This window comes from Triticum urartu, chromosome 7A (assembly GCF_056163025.1).
Source record: "Triticum urartu cultivar PI428250 chromosome 7A, HENAU_Tu73, whole genome shotgun sequence".
NCBI lineage: Eukaryota > Viridiplantae > Streptophyta > Magnoliopsida > Poales > Poaceae > Triticum > Triticum urartu.
This window is the reverse complement of record NC_141879.1, coordinates 694,525,220-694,545,283: the sequence shown is the minus strand read 5'-3', so window position 1 is coordinate 694,545,283 and position 20,064 is coordinate 694,525,220. Positions and strand designations below refer to the sequence as shown.

Here is a 20,064-nt window from a genome sequence, read left to right as displayed (position 1 = left end):
GTCATTCACTTTAATTCCCACACTCCCTTTTTGCGTAAATGATTCGATCTGTCGGCGCCAGGCTTCATCAAAACCTTTCATACGCAATGCCTGTTGGAGAAATGGCCACTTAACCTTATTGTACGCTTTTTCGAAATCCACCTTAAAAATTACTCCATCTAATTTTTTGGAATGGATTTCATGGAGCGTTTCATGAAGGACAACCACCCCTTCAAGGATGTTCCTGTCCGGCATGAAAGCAGTTTGGGATTGCTGCACCACAGATTGCGCAATCTGTGTGAGCCTATTAGTTCCGACCTTGGTGAAGATTTTGAAACTAACATTGAGGAGGCAGATCGGCCTGAACTGCTCAATCCTCGCAGCATCCGTTTTCTTCGGAAGCAATGTGATAGTTCCAAAATTCAAGTGAAATAATTGAAGCTGTCCAGAGAATAGATCATGAAACATAGGTAGTAAATCCCCCTTAATAATGTGCCAGCACTTTTTATAGAACTCAGCCGGAACCCATCCGGACCGGGAGCCTTATTGTTTTTCATTTGTGCAATAGCATCGAACACCTCCTTTTCTGAGAACGGGGCAACCAGGATATCATTATCAGCAGCAGTCAATTGAGGCACGTCCTCAACCCTGGACTCATCGAGGGACACACAATTGGCCTCCGGCGGTCCAAATAGCTGTCTATAGTATTCGGTAATATAGGTTTTGAGATTATCCTGCCCTAAAATAGTGCCCTCATCCTGCTCTAGCTGAAAGATCCGCTTCTTTCTGTGTTTACCATTAGCAATGAGGTGGAAAAATTGAGTATTCGCGTCCCCTTGGACTACTTTGCGGACCTTGGCACGCAAAGCCCACTTCAATTCTTCTTCGCGGAGAAGTTCTTTCAGCCTCTTCTCCGCCTCATTTTTAACTTGGAGCTCGGTGGGCAACAACAGCGCGGATTCAGCTTTTACGTCCAATGCCTGTACAAGAGAGAGGAGCCTATCCTTCTCAATCTTATACACCCCACTTAGATGCTTAGCCCAACCCCGTAAGAAGCTTCTCAAATGCCTAATTTTATTCTGCCAGCGCTCGACCGCCGTCCTTCCTCCAACACCCTTAGCCCACTCCCTGGCTATGATGTCTAAGAATCCCTCACGTTCGAACTAGGCCATCTCAAAAGAGAAGGTGTTTTTGTTTCCTATATGGTTCGGCTTCCCTGAGTCCACGAACAAAGGTGTGTGATCGGAGATTCCCCGCGTGAGAGCTTGCACCGTAACAAGAGGGAACTTCTGTTCCCACTCCATGCTGGCGAGAACCCGATCAAGCTTCTCATATGTCGGGTTTGGCATAGCATTAGCCCAGGTAAACTGTCTACCAGTGAGCTCTATCTCCCTTAGATCTAAGCTTTCAATAATAGTATTGAACATAAACGACCACCTGCCGTCGAAGTTATCATTGTTTTTCTCCTCTCTCCTTCTAATGATATTGAAATCACCCCCAACCAAAATCGGAAGCTGTTCGGACCCACATATCCGAACCAGATCCGCCAAAAACTCCGGTTTAAGCTCGGGTTGGGCGGCACCATAGACCGCTACCAACGCCCAGTTGAACCCATCAACTTTAGACCTAACTCGGAACTTTACCGCGAAGTCACCCATTACTACACTCCGGACTTCAAGGAAATCACATCTCACACCCAGTAAGATGCCCCCCGATCTACCTCGTGGCGGGAGGCAATGCCAATCGAACTCAAGGCCACCCACAAGAGAGGAAAGAAGCTGCGGCGCAAAATTATCTCGACCGGTTTCCGACAGAGCAACGAAATCTAACCGGTGTTCCAGAGAAGCTTCAGCAAGAAACCTTCTTTTAGCCAAGTCTTTCAGACCTCTGCTATTCCAAAAGATTCCTTTCATAGTTCATCATGGAATTTTTTAGCAGTCCGAATCGTAGCACTCCTACGAACAGCAGAGTCGGGATAAATCTTTCGCTTCCACTTACACCTTGGCTTAGTGCGCTCCGTCACCCGGTCCTCATAACCGGACTGAACGGAACTGATATCTACATCATCTAAGGGCACATCCTCACCCTCCGACTCCTGATTAGAAGGTGCTAGGTCCGCACATAGATTATTTAGCACTCTAACCCCTAACGCATCAATTTCCTCATCATTCATGGGCTTGACCACAGCAAGATGACGAATAGTCTCTAAGGCCCGCTCCGCCTCTAAATCTAACATATCATTCACCGAGTTGGAGATTTCAATATCATTAGCGCCTAGTGAAACTCCTAATTGGTTTGCATTATTAACAATCTCCTCAGGAGCAAAATGCAATAAAGAATTAGATATGTTAACGGACATACCAGTAGATATCGCAGCATCGTGAAGCTTGGCCGCCCTCATAGCGCACCGCTGCTGCAAATCGTCCACCTCCGGAAGGTCCAGAACGCGAGCACTGATCCGTCTCCCCGTAGAGACCGGGTCTGGGATACCACCGAAGGCAACAACCTCCTCTCGAGAATGAGGAGGCTGCGGGCTCCCGATGCCCTCAGACAAGTGCCCGGCGGGTATGGCAAGAGGCGGGACAGCTGGGGCCACCTGCCCACTCCCTCCTCCTGCCCCGCCCACCGGCTCAGAGCGGAGCGTCGAAGTCACCGAGAAAGCGGTCCTCCTGACCGCAGACGATGAAGGGAAATCTAGGGCCACCTGCCCCAGCCCCTCCCCCCCGGCGTCCCGGGGGATGCTGGCGCCATAGCCAGGGCCTGAGGAGGGGGAGCCGAAGCCACCTGCCTCGTGCTCCCGCTCCTATCGCTGGCGGCCCCCGACGTGGCCAGTGACACCGGCGTCTGTATAGGTAGGGAAGAGGATAAGGCCACCTGCGCTGACCCCCGTCCCGTAAGGCCCACCTCGGTCATAGATGACAATGTCGGAACCACCTCAACCTGTATAGCAAGGGAAATAGGAGCGACCTCCGGCTCTACATCCCGAACTGCAGTCCCCGCAAAGTCCAAAGAAGGAAGCGTGTGCTCAAACTCATCATCAGTCTCTACCCTATCGCTCCACAGCTTGGGAGGCGCAGAAGCAGGCTCAAAGGATCCAAAACGCAGTGTCGTCGTGGGTACCGGAGGCGGAGTGGAGCCAGCACCGGTCCCCTCCCCAGGCAACTGAGCATCTGGACGAGATCCGGTCGATCCCTCTCGAGCAGACTCGTCTGGCGCCCCCGTGGCTCCTGCACCACTATCACTCTCGTGCATATCAACATCATCCCCAGCAACCTCGTCAGCGAACATCTCAATGTCCTCAAACTCTATGTCGAGCGGGAATACCTCTCCCCTATATGTCCAGTGAACGACATCAGGCACGAAGTCAACATTCAGAACACTCACCAATATCCGAGCCACTCCATGAGCCCGAGTGGAAGCCATATCCACTCTCTCCGTCTTTCCAACCATGATACCCATACTGGCTACAACTCGAACGTCCTGCAGAGGCTTAGATGGGGCCCCAGAAAACCGCAACCAGATCTGTGTAAGCGGCTTGCCTTTAGGCTCCACCTTCGTCCACTCGTGAAACTCCAAAATACACGTAGTACCTGGAACTCTACACAAGCCAAAACTCAGCAATTTCTGTAAATCCTCCACAGAAGGGAAATCCACCTTAAAGACATTCGCTTCGAGTCTGACTAGCTCCCACTGATAGTCCCCCGGTGCCAACTCCTGAAGCCTCTGGATAATCTGAGCCTCAGTCACCTCGCCCTGAGTTTCTTTATTTTGTACACCATCGAGACAAATGCATACACTTACATATAAGTGACTTGATTACTCGCTGATGAATATGATTACTCCAGACATCATCTACGTACTTTTTGTTTCATATTCACCTGCCAAGGATTAGTACTAATAATAAATGACGCACTACTTTCATTTATATTAACTGCCACATGACACTAAAAACTAATTATCTAGATTCATTTTTTCCCTTGCTATGAATATGACCTATAATAGCAAATAAATTCTGGCTTTCTCGCTCTGAAGTCAACGCAGCTTCTTTTATTGTGAAAATTTATATACTATTGCGCAAGTTACTCCAATTTATTCTAAAAATAGTTTCTTAACTATTTTGACTTTTTGTTTAACCATTAAAAAATCACCTTACAGGGTACATATTTCCCCATGAAACATTGGGTTTTTCCCCACCAAAAACTTATTATATAATGTTACTGCAATATCCCCCCCCCCCCCCCCCCCCCGGCGGTTAAACCAGCAACCTACACTTTCTCCACCATTTATTAACTACATTTTCCTTTGTTCTTATTAGTACATTTTTTGGGAATAACTAAATATTTCCCTTGTACTTCGGAAAATAAAATAGTAACAAAGACCACATGCAATAGATTTTGTAATTAAAAATTAGACAATAAAGGAGATCCTATAGCCAAATCACATGTTTTATCACTACACACGACGGGTATTGAGCAAGACAACTTCAATCGGACAAAGTTTGTCAACACGGAAAAATAATTAATCTCATAGTTTCCTAGTTTCTTAAACCGACCAAAAAAACCGCGGACGTAGATTTCTTGTACTCGTTACAATGGTGTATGGGGACAGCTACACCCTTGTACGACAAAAATCTGTAATTCCACAATAAGTCAATAGTTTCTGCAATTGTTTTTCCAAATAATATCGATTTTTTATTGTAGTCATTGCAGATAATCAACAGAAAGAAATCTCCTTCTGACTACCTTTATCAAAGCAGTCTAATGTTTTTTCAATAAAAAATAATGAATAGTGAGCTATATACTACGGGAAATCCCCTTTCGCACCCGCATGTATATACCCCCTATATGGGGATTATTTTATAAATAATTAAGCAAAAAGTCAAAATAGTTCAAAAGTATTTTTAGATTAAACTTGACTTCACGAAAAAAACAACCTTCACTTCACAGCGTAAAAGGGAAAATTTATTTGCTATTATATGTCACTATTCATGATATTTTGATCGACAATTTGTCTTCTTTGGAAAGAAGTCAAAGAGAAATTTTCTTTTTGTGAAACTTCTCTCACTAGTACAATTAAAGGTCAAGTTTATTTCAAAAATATTTTCATAAATTTTTGACTTTTTGTTGAATTTCTAATTTATTTTTTCATTTAGGGTACATATGTACCCAAAACCAAACGTTCCCCTCCCCTATACTACCAATTAATTTTTGTACTTATTTAATTAGTCCCATGGATAAATCTATTTTTCATACTTATTTAATTAGTCCCATTTTCTTGCCGATCCTTTGGACATTCTTACACGCCCACTTAACCAAGCTACGTTGACGACGGGCCTCTGACAAAGACCTCGTTCTTGCAAAAAGGTGAGTGTTCCAGCATTTATCCATGGACGATGGAAAGCGCGTCATCCCTGCCGGCAGATCCTGTACCAACCTGTTCCACCGCCTAGTACAGCACTGTTCATCAGGTTAATAATCAACTTTCCAACTTTCCCTTCAAACCGTATAGTGCCAGACGCTACTTTATCTGCCAATCGCGATGCCCCTATTGACGCATTGGATAACCGGGACACATGTCCTCATAGACCAAACGTTCGCCTCCGTCTAACTTTCCACTAATAAATTTACTGGTGCCCCAATTTCTTCTCTCTCCTGCCGTGTTTTTTGGGCACCAATGTTGGTGATACTCTAATGTTTGTCCGTAGAGTCGCTGTCCGAAACGCAGAACAGATAACAGAATACAACTAGAACTCTAGCTAGCTAGATAGCCACGCGATGCGCCGGCTACATATACATGGAGCTCGGACCAATGGAGAAAGCATATACGCGGGGAGATTGAAACGCCAGGCCGGGGAAGAGAGAGGCGGAGGCATCCAAACGTCGGACTCCGACCATGGCTGCGAAATTCATGGACCTCAAGAATGGCGGCGCCCCCATGGAGCCGGAGAAGCGGTGGCCTGCCAGCGGCGACTACATCCGTAGGCCTGGCGTACGTTCATCAGCTTCGCTCTAACTACTCATTTTATAGTCAATAAAATCAAACCGCTACTCCCTCCGTTCTAAAATAGATAACTATTCCTCACGTAGGGTAACGAATAGTGCAACCCTATATATAGTTATTCTTCACCCCTTTATTTTACCATCAATGCACCGTAATTTTACATTCCGTAAGTTTTGTCTTATTTCCGACGCAAAAAGGGACCGTAAGAAAATATATAATCGTCGTAAAAAATATTTTATGTTATGTAACTATTTGAATTCAAAACGTAATTTAATTATAAAATGATCATAAGATTATCTCGGGTGAAAAATAACTTATTTTGCACCCTGGGTGATGAATAACAACACTATATATATAGCATATTAGACGCAGTCAGACTCACCAGTAAAATCCCCTTCTTTTCTTCATCTTCTTCCTTAGTATAGAGCCCCAACACTGGCCTAACCTGTTTGTCATTTCCCACGATGTCAAGCTATATTTATAAATCATACAATCTTATTGTTTAAATCACTAATTACATTTTTACCTGCTCAACTTCTGAACCAGAGTAGGTATCTCCTGTCTCAATAGTTGCATAAGCTGCCCCTCCTTCCACACTTGCAGTTGTCTGATACGTACAACTTAGTAAAAGATTGAACAACAGAAGCAGGAAAAATTTCAAACTAGTATAGTGCACGCACTGAAAAGTTCCTGCGACGCTTCTTTGATTCCATCACCATGGCCATGGATGCTCTGAATGGTTCACTCTCTCTCTCTCTCTCTCTCTCTCTCTCTCTCTCTCTCTATCTCTCTAGAACATGATGAACTTCTATTGCCCTTGTGAGTACTGAAACTTCCTCAAGACTTGGCATGTCCTTATATGGTGAAGCACCTCCACAGCATTGCCGCCTCTCACACGCGATTCAAAATTCAAAAACCCACACATTTATTACTCCTCTGCCACCCATACCCCACATGCCTTTTCCTGGCCTTTTCTTGCAGCCTATCCCAATCTCATAAACACACTGTAATAATTTTTTTTCTTGTACTTGTTCATTTTCAAAAAAATAACACCTTTGTGCCACCATGCAAAATATATAACCGATGTTTTTTCCTTTTTCAACAATGATTTCTATGCATCCTTGCTGCTGCACTTACTAATGTAACGCCTACATATTAAACATATATGTCTTACCACTATGACATTCTTACACAACATAATTAAAAAACTAACATAACTTCAACATTTCTGTGTTCAGAAGTTTTACAACACAAACTTGTCCAAATGTTTAAAAAAGATCCAATTACAAGTGCATAATCAATTCAGATACATCCTACAGAGGGGACCCCATCCAATGTAGAGTACAAAACTTTTGAACAAGTATTCCTACGATGACCGGCTATGCCACAATTTCTACATGTCGGAATCTTCCTCGGCTTCTGCGGTTCGTTGCCCCTTTGAGGGCATGTAGTTCTCTTGTGCCCCTTCCCACGGCAAATGGTGCAAAACCTCGATCGCTTGTCATTTATTTCATAATTCGACTTGTCTCTTGGCGTTGTCGGATGACCTCTCATCCTAGGCTTCTTCTTAGGGGGTAACAGGGACATGTTGCTTTCTGTATCCATGGTTCTAGAAGTTAATGCAATATTTGAATCAACCGTGCTCAGGTCGTCCCCATGTACAGTAGACGAGGCCGAATTAGCTTCAATGTTCCCATTACCATTGACTGAAGATTTCCCATCCCCTCCTACCGTTCTTGCTTTTGCATTTCTCCATTCAATTTTCCCAGCACTTGACGCAGCTCCATCACCAATATTTTGCTTCTGACTACACTTTGAAGGAACAGATTTACCAACAGAAGAAGAGTTGCATGCCTTCCTTTTTTCAATTAGACTCATTCCATCTTTTAGATTACTTAGTGGCAAAGCTCCCTTCTTCAGTTCTACCAGGCCGCTCATGACATAATCAAAAGCCTCTGGATTGCTATCACCCATCATAACCAATTCCAGGGCCGAGATGTACATAGCATTGTGCCTGAAAGTGGTGCAATCAGGTAGGCCTACATCTTTTTGATAATGCTTCAGATGTTCAGGAAAGCTATCACGTGCATCTACTATCCATCTTTTCAGTATGTGCTTCCTTGGTATCTCATTCAATCCCAACACTATAATCACCTGTTTTTCCAAATCACTTGCAAAGTCAGCAATGGACAAATAAAAAGAAATACCTACTTGTAAATCATATCTACACACCTTTAGTGCATGGCAACAAATCATCCCCATATGCTCAAAGAGTCCACACTCACAACTGAAAAAATCTCTGAATTCTGAAACAACCACCTTGTATCTGCTCTTGTACCATTTCTCCCTCGATTCCACCTTCACGTGTGTTGCCAGGTACTCAGTCCTTGGAACTAATTCTTTGATGTAATAAGAACCTGAGTAGTAAAGACTTTTTCCAAACAGCTCGAACATGGCCCGAGTATACACCGTGCTTGCATGGCGTTCAATTGGTATGTTAACTTTTAGAACTACTCCTGCCTGTGTAACATAAAAAAATGATTCAGCCTTAATTAAACACAGTACAATATATTAAAACAAACTTGCTTATCTTACCAATTTGGTGCTCTTTTCTTGGAAACCTTCTTCTTGCTCTCTATCAAATAGTACTTTTGCATAATGCTTCACAAAAAGATTCATTGGGCATGCTGGAGGAACATAATTCTTGAGCATGTGATTTGCGCTCTCACTCCTTTGTGTGCCCGTCATTTTTGCACAAAATTGTCCAGAAAAATATGGCTTAGCCCACTTCTGCCTCACCTCAAATTTTGTATCAGGAATGTATTGCTCTGCAAACTGTATTTCTTCATAATCTCCAGCCACCCCTTCTCAAACTCTTCGATAGTTAGCATGTCGTTCACAAATCTATGGAATTCTGCTCGGAAGTCACTCTTCTTTGTATAATGAAAACCCAAACTCTCTTTAGCCTTACAAAGAATATGCCACTTGCACCAACCGGTGTGTTGTTTCTGGCCAAACATTCTCAATAGCAATCTCCATCGCCCTTGCTTGGTCTGCTCAGATTTATAATAAAAAACAATATTAACATAAATTCCATATGTACTACTAATCATATTCATTTCATATCAACGAAATTACTTATTTTATGAACTTTTCATATCGAAAACAAACAAAAAAAATTACCAGTTAGGATTGTCACCGGAACCTTTCCTCCCATCATCTTCACAAATTCACGGAAGACCCATTCGAAACTTTCTGACTGCTCGTCCCTCATAAGAACACCAGCAAAAATAGTGCTCTGGAAATGATTGTTGACACCTACAAACAGCCCAAATGGCATGTCGTACAGGTTTGTCTTGTAAGTAGTGTCAAATGTCACCGCATCTCTGAAATAGTGGTATTGCAATTTACTTCTACCATTAGACCACAACAATGTCCTAATCCTGCTTTCATCATCCACTTGCACTGTGTAAGAAAAATCACTATCTTTCTCTTTCATCTTCGAGAAAAGTTCTATTGTTTTACGCACATCATCATCAGCTTGTTCTCTACTAATTTTCCCACACAGTGTACGTAAGCACCTTTTGGTGAATGGGACATTCTCAATCCTCCCAAAATAGGTTCCAATGATGCTGTAAACCTTACTAAGATTAACATTATTCTGCCTAAGATGCGCCACCAATTCTCTAGTGTAGTTATCTATGTGCCTATGCAAAGGAAAATGCAGCTTAGAAGCACAAGTATCAAGCAGTGCATGATTGTGCTCTGTCCTATTCTCAGATATATACCACCCCCCGTCATCAGTTCGTAGTAGCCTCACTGAGGGAGTCCTGGGTTAGGGGGTATCCGGACAGCCGGACTATCTCCATTGGCCGGACTGTTAGACTATGAAGATACAAGATTGAAGACTTCGTCTCGTGTCCGGATGGGACTCTACTTGGCGTGGAAGGAAAGCTAGGCAATACGGATATGAATATCTCCTCCTTTGTAACCGACCTTGTGTAACCCTAACCCTCTCCGGTGTCTATATAAACCGAAGGGTTTTAGTCCGTAGCACAACAACCATAACATACAATCATACGATAGGCTAGCTTCTAGGGTTTAGCCTCTCTGATCTCGTGGTAGATCTACTCTTGTACTACCCATATCATCAATATTAATCAAGTAGGACGTAGGGTTTTACCTCCATCAAGAGGGCCCGAACCTGGGTAAAACATCGTGTCCCCTGCCTCATGTTACCATCCGGCCTAGACGCACAGTTCGGGACCCCCTACCCGATATCCGCCGGTTTTGACACCGACATTGGTGCTTTCATTTAGAGTTCCTATGTTTCGTCGCCGTTAGGCTTGATGGCTCCTACTATCATCGATAGCGATGCGGTCCAGGGTGAGACTTTTCTCCCCGGACAGATCTTCATATTCGGCGGCTTTGCACTGCGGGTTAATTTGCTTGGCCATCTGGAGCAGATTGAAAGCTACGCCCCTGGCCATCAGGTCAGATTTGGAAGTTTGAACTACACGGTTGACATCCGCGGAGACTTGATCTTCGACGGATTCGAGCCACAGCCAGGCGCGCCGCAGTGTCGCGATGGGTATGACCTAGCTCTGCCGCCGAACAGTACCCCAGAGGCCGCGCCCGCATCAGCTCCGACCCTTAGCTCGGAGCCAACTACGCCAATCGAGGACGGGTGGCTAGACACCGCCTCAGGGGCTGCAGTCTCGACGGCGATCGAGCCAAACACCAGCATAATCCTCTGCGCAGCCCGTGACTCCAAGGTGCCAGACTCTTTTCCGGACTCCGAACCATCCGCGCCCCTGCCAGTCGAATCCGATTGGGCGCCGATCATGGAATTCACCGCCGCGGATATCTTTCAACACTCGCCCTTCGGCGACATTCTAAATTCACTAAGGTCTCTCTCTTTGTCAGGAGAGCCCTGGCCGGATTATGGCCAACATGATTGGGATGCGGACGACGAAGAAATTCGACGCCCACCCACCACCCACTTCGTAGCCACTGTCGATGATTTAACCGACATGCTCGACTTCGACTCCGAAGACATTGACGGTATGGACGACGATGTAGGAGACGAACATGAATCAGCACCTATAGGGCACTGGAAAGCCACCTCGTCATATGACATATACATGGTGGATACACCCAACGAAGGCAATGGCGACGAGATAGCGGAGGATGACCCCTCCAAGAAGCAACCCAAGCGCCGACGTCAGCGGCACCGCTCTAAGTCCCGCCAAAGCAAAAGTGGTGATGCCGACACAGGAGATAATAACACTCCGGATAGTGCCGAAGACAACAACAATCCCCTCCAGCAAGATTTAGAGCAGGAGGATGAAGGAGCCAACTCTCCTGAGAGAGCGGCAGATGGAGAGGAGGAGGATGATCAAATGCCCCCCTCCGAAGATGAGGCAAGCCTCGGCGACGATGAATTCGCCGTACCAGAGGATCCCGTCGAACAAGAGCGCTTCAAGCGCCGGCTTATGGCCACGACAAATAGCCTGAAGAAAAAGCAGCAGCACCTTCAAGCTGATCAAGATCTGCTAGCTGACAAATGGACTGAAGTCCTCGCGGCCGAGGAATATAAACTCGAGCGTCCCTCCAAGAGTTACCCAAGGCGCAGGTTACTACCCCGACTGGAGGAAGAAGCGTATGATATGGCTAATCGGCCACCTCGTGGCCGCGATAGAGAGGCATTCCAGCCAAAAGCTCAGCCTCCCCCAACGCCATTCAAATAAAAAGGCATGGGGAGATACGCCAGACCTGCGAGACATATTGGAGGAGAAGTCAAAGCATTCAAGATCGATCTACGGATCACGGGGCGCACCACTCTGCGAGACGACAAACGTCACGCCGGACACAGTAAAAGCAAATCCGGCCGGGCCGAACACTGCGGGCAAGACCCATTCGAGCTGCCTCGCGATATAGCTCAATACAGAGGTGCCGCACACCCCTTATGCTTCACAGACGAAGTAATGGAACATCAATTCCCAGAAGGTTTCAAACCTGTAAATATTGAATCATACGACGGCACAACAGATCCCGCAGTATGGATTGAGGATTTCCTCCTCCACATCCACATGGCCCGCGGCGATGACTTACACGCCATCAAATACCTCCGACTAAAGCTCAAAGGACCAGCGCGGCATTGGCTTAACAGCTTGCCAGCGGACTCCATTAGCTGTTGGCAAGATCTGGAAACCGCATTCCTCGACAACTTTCAGGGCACTTATGTGCGACCACCAGACGCCGATGACTTGAGCCACATAATTCAGCAGCCAGAAGAGTCGGCCATGCAATTCTGGACTCGGTTCCTTACAAAGAAAAATCAAATCATCGACTGTCCGGATGCGGAGGCCTTAGCAGCTTTCAAGCACAACATCCGAGACGAGTGGCTAGCCCGGCACCTTGGTCAGGAAAAGCCAAAATCTATGGCAGCTCTCACGACGCTCATGACCCGCTTTTGTGCAGGAGAAGACAGCTGGTTGGCTCGCAGTAATAACATGTCAAAGAAACATGGTACCTCAGATACCAAGGACGGTAATAGCAGGTCACGTCGCAACAAGCATAAGCGCCGCATTAACAGCGAAAATACTGAGGATACGGTAGTCAATGCCGGATTCAAAGGCTCTAAACCCGGTCAGCGGAAAAAGCCATTCAAACAAAGTACGCCGGGTCCGTCCAGTTTGGACCGTATACTCGATCGCTCATGTCAAATACACGGCACCCCAGACAAGCCAACCAATCACACCAACAGGGATTGTTGGGTGTTCAAGCAGGCCGGCCAGTTAATTGCCGAAAACAAGGATAAGGGGCCGCATAGCGATGACGAGGAGGAGCCCCGGCAGCCGCACACTGGAGGACAGAAGAGGTTTCCCCCGCAAGTGCGGACGGTGAACATGATATACACAACCCACATCCCCAAGAGGGAGTGAAAGCGTGCGCTCAGGGACATATATGCGTTGGAGCCAGTCGCCCCAAAGTTCAACCCTTGGTCCTCCTGTCCGATCACCTTCGATTGCAGGGACCACCCCACTAGTATTCGTCATGGCGGATTCGCCGCACTGGTCCTAGACCCAATCATCGACGAATTTCACCTCACTCGAGTCCTTATGGACGGCGGCAGCAGCCTGAACCTACTTTATCAGGACACAATGTGCAAAATGGGTATAGAACCCTCAAGGATCAAACCCACGAAAACGACCTTTAAGGGCGTCATTCCAGGTGTAGAGGCCCATTGCACAGGCTCAATTACACTGGATGTGGTCTTCGGATCCCCAGATAATTTCCGAAGCGAAGAGTTAATCTTCGATATAGTCTCGTTCCGCAGTGGTTATCACGCGCTTCTCGGGCGAACCGCATTCGCTAGATTCAATGCGGTACCGCATTATGCATACCTCAAGCTCAAGATGCCAGGACCTCGCGGAGTTATTACAGTCAATGGAAACACAGAGCGCTCTCTCCGAACAGAGGAGCACACCGTGGCCCTCGCAGCAGAAGCGCAAAGAAGCCTCTCAAGGCAATCAACCAGTTCGGCGTTTCAAAGCCCGGACACATTCAAGCGCGCTCGGGGCAATCGGCAAATAGACCGCCTGGCGCGATCTGAGCTCGCGTAGCAATACGGCGGCCACCCCAATCCCAGCCCAACGGCGATATTCGTGCCACGCGTACATAATTACGCATTAAAAATACCATGGGCACAGGTGGGGAGGGGGGCACAACTGCAGCATGCCCCAAAACGCGGCCTAAACCGCACTAGAGGCTTCCCGTTTGGTTATTTTTCTTTTTCTTTCAGGACCTTAATCTCTGGAAACACTGTCCGGCATCACTATTGCCGAACACATGATGCAGCAACCAAGGAGGCAAACAACTACGTTATACCACGGAATTCCCAGGTTGATTACAGTAACGAGCGAAATATTCGATTTCATATCATTCCTTAGCTTTCCCTTGGAAGGGACACAATCCTACTATTTGCTTATCGCACTATCTGTATCACTCTGCTTTAGCGCAATTTTTCAATAAACAATGCATGACATTACAACTATTATTGCATTCTTGTTATATATATATGTGTGTGTGTGTGTGTGTGTGTGTTCATTAATGACGCCTTGCAACCGTACACTCTGGTACGGCCAATACACCAGGGGCTTACGTACCCCACAATGCGGTGTGAAAAGTCCGAACAGTTTCACAGGTGTGACACCCCGAACTTATAGCATTATATGCATCAGCTCCGAATCATGTCTTTGGTCAAATGTTGGGTTTGCCCGGCTCCTATGTTTTGGTACCATACGTTCCGCTCTATCGGCTAAGGTAGCGCTAGGAGAACTACTGCGATTGTACCCCGGTTCTACCGGGCTGAGCACCTCAGTAGAGAAAGCTAAAACTGACTGTCATGATAAGGCGAGAGACTGGTCGCTGTTCGGCGAGGTTTTTCGAGTCCCTAAAGACTTATGCTGCTTAGGGCGAGGGGCCGGCCCTGTCCGGCTTACAGGCGCGTATCACGCCCCGAATTCGGCCTTCCGAATACCAGGGGCTTCGCCGAAATTTAAAATTATAGAATTCTATGGCTAAATGAGAGTGATAAAGCATTATTAGTCCGGTTGCCTTGTTCATTGTGCTGAGCACCTCCCTCGAAGGACCCAAACATGGGAACAAGAGTGCTCGGGTTTATCCCAAACACCCCAGCACTCGTGGCATGGGGGCAGAAGCCGAGGACTAGCCATCTCTCAGATTGGATAAACAGCCAAACAGAAGGTAATATTTTAAATTCTAACAAGCGTTGCATAGCGCATATGAAACAAGTTTTCATACATACAGGATAAAGCGAGCAAGTCTCATTCAAATATTACATCTTTCGAACACTCGTCCGCGATGAGACGGGCGCCCGGCAGAACACCCTCGTAGTACATCTCGGGGTGGCGGTGCTCCTTGCCCTTTGGCAGCCCCTCCTTGATCAGCTTCACGGCGTCTAGCTTGACCCACTGCAATTTCATACGGGCGAAAGACCGGCGTGCACCTTCAATGCAGACAGATCGCTTGACGACCTCCAGCCACGGGCAGGCATCCACGAGCCGCCTCACCAGGCCGAAGAGCTGTTCGGAAGGGCGTCGCCAGGCCACAACCGGACTATAAAGCTCTTCATGGCCTGATCGGCCGCCTTATGTAGCTCGACCATCTGCTTCAGCTGGTCGCTCATTGGCACTGGATGTTCGGCCTCAGCATACTGAGACCAGAACAGCTTCTCCGTCGAGCTTCCGTCCTCGGCCTGGTAAAATTGTGCGGCATCGGACACACTGCGGGGCAAATCTGCGAATGCTCCTGAAGAGCTCCGGATCTGGGTAAGTAATCGGTAATTTACTTTTACATGCTTACTTCGCATATAGAAAGCCTTACCTGCCGCTATCTTCTTCATCGCATCGATCTCTTGGAGGGCCTTTTGGGCCTCGGCCTTGGCACTTTTTACGCTCTCGAGGGCCGCGGCAAGCTTAGACTCCTGCGTCTTGGAGTCAAGCTCCAACGCCTCGTGCTTCGCCACAAGAGCCTGGAGCTCTTGTTGCACCTCGCCCACCCGAGCCTCGTGCTTCTCTTACTCGGTGCGCTCCTTGGCCGCTGTATCTTTGGCCTTGGCCAGCGCTTGCTTCAGGGTCGCCACCTCGGTCGTGGCCCCTGGCAAACATACAATGATCCTGTAATTTTGCAATCGCGTCCTTTTTTATATATACATATCTATAGACGGGGTATTACTTACCCTTGTTCTCCTCGAGCTGCCTCTTGGCAAGGCCGAGCTCTTTCTTGGACCCCTCGAGGTCCTGCTTCAGTATGGCGACCTCCGCAGTTAGTGCGGCAGACGCCAGCAGCGAAGCCTGCATATGCATATTGACATACTTATATTAGACTCCTGCGATATTATTTGATCCTCTGTTCGGCTTTTCTTTGTGAACACCGAACAAAGCATCAGGGGCTACTGTCTATGCGGTAATATTTCTACTACATTTTAAAACACTTACCTTAAAGCCTGTTAGAAGGCTGGCACAGGCTTCAGTCAATCCGCTCTTGGCCGACTGAACCTTCTGGATCACCGCACTCATGATAGTGCGGTGCTCCTCGTCGATGGAAGCGCTGCGAAGCGCTTCCAGCAGATTGTCCGGTGCCTCTCGATGGACAGAGGTCACCGGCACAGGCGTCTTGCCCCTCTTAGAAGGAGACCGCCTGCCCGAGCCTGGAACCGCTGGAGGGTCCGGCACGGTGTTCGGCTGAGGGCCGAACTCGGAGCTCTCGGGGGCCCCGTCCCCACGGCTCACGTAGTCCGGAAGGTCGCCTTGAGGCGCCTCCAGGACTGTCTCCCCTCGATCCGGTGCCTCTTGAGACAACACCTCGGCGTCGTCGGCAGGATGAGGGGAGGTGGAGGTCGGGATTGGATCCCTATCCATGTGCGACAAGCCCAAGGAGCCATCCGATGATACATCGATACTGGCTCGTGGCGGCCTGCATAATTGCGTGCGGCGTTAGGGAAAGCAATGCGACAAAGGAATCCTAGGAGTTACTCTCGTATCCGAATACTTACGATGTCCCCGGGGGCTTGACCCTGGGCAACCACTCGCCTTCGCCTTCGTCAGCGGCGGTGGAACTGTCCGGAAGGAGAGTGCTTCCCTTCTTGGACCCTCCGGCCTCCCCAGTTGGGGAGGCCTTCCTTTTCTTGTCTCCCCCAGTCGGTGGGGGAGCATCTTCTTCTTCTTCTTCCTTGTCTTAAGGGGAAGAGTGCGCCGTAGATTCATCGGAAGGTGAGTCCGACGACGCCTGGCGTCGGGAACTCTTTCGGGTTCCCTTGGCCTTCTTGGTCTTCTCCGGCACCTTATAAGGGGCCGGAGTCAGCATCTTCGCCAGAAGAGCGTCTGCGGGGCCTTCGGGCAAAGGAGCCGGACAGTCGATCTGTCCGGCTATCTTCTGCCAATCATGTCAAAGGTACGGGAGTTTAGATCCCGCATAGAGTCAATCTATATAAAAAAATAAGTATCCTGTGAAAGGCAAAGAAGCTTACCGCACTGGCTTGGCGCTTCGCGCTGAATCCACGATCCTCAGTAATAGGGGGAGGGACCTCGGCATTTTTGAACAGCACCCTCCAGGCGTCTTCATGAGTCGTGTCGAAGAGCCTGTTCAGAGTTCGGTGCTGCGCCGGATTGAACTCCCACAAGTTGAACTCATGTTGTTGGCACGGGAGTATCCGGCGGATGAGCATAACCTGGACTATGTTGACAAGCTTGAACTTCTTGTCCACCATGTTTTGAATACATGTTTGGAGTCCGGTCAGCTCTTTCGAACTACCCCAGGATAGGCCCTTCTCTTTCCAGGAGGTGAGCCGCATGGGGATGCTAGATCGGAACTCGGGGGCCGCTACCCATGCGGGGTCGCGCGGCTCGGTGATATAGAACCACCCCGATTGCCACCCCTTTATGGTTTCCACAAAGGATCCCTCAAGCCATGTTATGTTGGGCATCTTACCCACCATGGCGCCTCCGCACTCCGCTTGATGGCCGCCCACCACCTTCGGCTTGACATTGAAGGTCTTCAGCCATAAGCCAAAGTGGGGCTTGATGCGGAGGAAGGCCTCGCACACGACGATAAACGCCGAGATGTTGAGGATGAAGTTCGGGGCCAGATCGTGGAAATCCAGGCCGTAATAAAACATGAGCCCCCAGACGAAGGGATGGAGAGGGAATCCCAGTCCGCGGAGGAAATGGGTGAGGAATACCACCCTCTCATGGGGCCTGGGGGTGGGGATGAGCTGCCCCTCATCGGGGAGCCGGTGCACGATGTCGCCGGGAAGGTATCCGGCTCTCCTTAGTTTCTTGATGTCTCCCTCCGTGACGGAGGAGACCATCCACTTGCCTCCCGCTCCGGACATGATTGGAGAAGGTCGAGGTGGGAAGTGCGGACTTGGGCGCTAGAGCTCGAGTGTGCGAAAACGGATGGATAAGGGAGGAAGAAGGCGTGGATAGAAAGGTGAATCCTTATCCCTTTATATGGGCAGACGAAACTAAGCGTCCCCACTTGCCTGGTAAAACTCGCTTATCCCCCAAGCGCCGCAATTGATGGCGCGGTTGGGTTACCCACGCCCGTATTGATGAGAATCCCGTAATAAGGGGACACGATCTCTGCTTTGACAAGACGTGTCAAAAAACTGCCTCGCGTTATGTGCGGGGCTGGTTAAAAGAAACGGTTCGAATAATCACCGGGCCATGACGTAACGTCATGCTGTCAAAACAAGCCAGCAGATTAGATATGCAAAAATATTATTCTCTCTACAGTGGAATGTGGAACTTATTTTGCAGGGTCGGACACTATCCTCGTATTCAAATTCTTCTGTGATGTATTCGGAGAAGGAACCCGCCTTGCAATGCCGAAGACAATACTGCGTGCCGGACTCATCGTCATTGAATCCTGGTTCAGGGGCTACTGAGGGAGTCCTGGGTTAGGGGGTCTCCGGACAGCCGGACTATCTCCATTGGCCGGACTGTTAGACTATGAAGATACAAGATTGAAGACTTCGTCTCGTGTCCGTATGGGAATCTATTTGGCGTGGAAGGCAAGCTAGGCAATGTGGATATGAATATCTCCTCCTTTGTAACCGACCTTGTGTAACCCTAACCCTCTCCGGTGTCTATATAAACCGAAGGGTTTTAGTCCGTAGGACAACAACCATAACATACAATCATACCATAGGCTAGCTTCTAGGGTTTAGCCTCTCTGATCTCGTGGTAGATCTACTCTTGTACTACCCATATCATCAATATTAATCAAGCAGGACGTAGGGTTTTACCTCCATCAAGAGGGACCAAACCTGGGTAAAAGATCGTGTCCCCTGCCTCCTGTTACCATCCGGCCTAGAAGCACAGTTCGGGACCCCCTACCCGAGATCCGCCGGTTTTGACACCGACACTCACCATTGCACGCCATTTTGTTCTGCATGAACTGCTGTTCTCCTTATTTGGTTTCCCGTGTTACAAAACAAATGCACATGTCAATTTTACAACCGAACATGCAATCTACACAATCTTGTATGTAATTAATTATAAATAAACTAGTTACTTACCGAACAACAGCAAACAAACTCCTGCATACACCTCACTCCTTTCACATTATTTCCGCTCTTCCCGTAACGTATGCCAAAGCCACATTCCCAAGAATAAAGGTTGTAAAAGTCGTAATATTCTGTCAACGAATCATAACTCAATCCTAGCTTTGGTGTAATGACTGAATCAGTTTTCCTTTTAGCAAACCCCCTAATTGCACTTTCAAGTGCTGTAACCCTCTCTGCTTGTATAGTTCTCTCATCAGGCATTGCTCCTCGCCTATGCCTGTATAAATAAAATGCATGAAACACTTTTTCTCTTCACAAAGTTTATTATAAACTCTAAGTACTCTTGAAATTACCTTCTAACCCAACTAGTATCACTTTCAGAAACCTGCTCTGCTCCACCGGTGTCTGAAATTTGCATACATTCTTTGCTGCCCTTGTCTGCTTCAGTAGGCTCAATCAACCCACTGATAAGCTGGAGACCCTCAGGCTCAGCCAAATCTGACTCTTTCACAGTGTCACTACCATTGTTTTGCCATGCGTGAACATTTGACAGCATCTGCTCTGAACCTGAATACATATGTGACTCGCTTCCTTCATTTACTGTTTCCAGAGCACTCAGCTCATCGCCGTAGAACAGCTCCCCATTATTCACACTTTCTAATAAAGCAAGGAATCTAAATGCGGAAATCCCCATAGAATCAACACCGCCATGTAATGAAACAACTAGACTGTCAAAAAATAGCTTGCACACAAATAGGCAAAGAAGAGGGGGACACAGCCTTAGGTGTTACCTTTCTTGCCCGTATACTCCAGTATTCATCAGCTTCTGCTGTGTCACCATGGCGCCGCCGTGCCCTCTGTAGCTCAGATCTAACCTTGAAACCCTATCCTCCTCCCAGAGGCAACTCGTTTTCCTAGTCAATGGCATATCTGCTCGCACTGCCTACCACTTAAATGCCACACTCCCCAGCTACCACAACATTTTTTTA

The 20,064-nt window shown here is 47.7% G+C and overlaps 1 pseudogene; it reads right to left on the bottom strand.

Annotated features, from left to right (window-relative positions):
• Nucleotides 1-401: 401 nt before the first annotated feature.
• Nucleotides 402-20,003, bottom strand: LOC147961631 (uncharacterized; annotated as a pseudogene).
• Nucleotides 20,004-20,064: the final 61 nt, after the last annotated feature.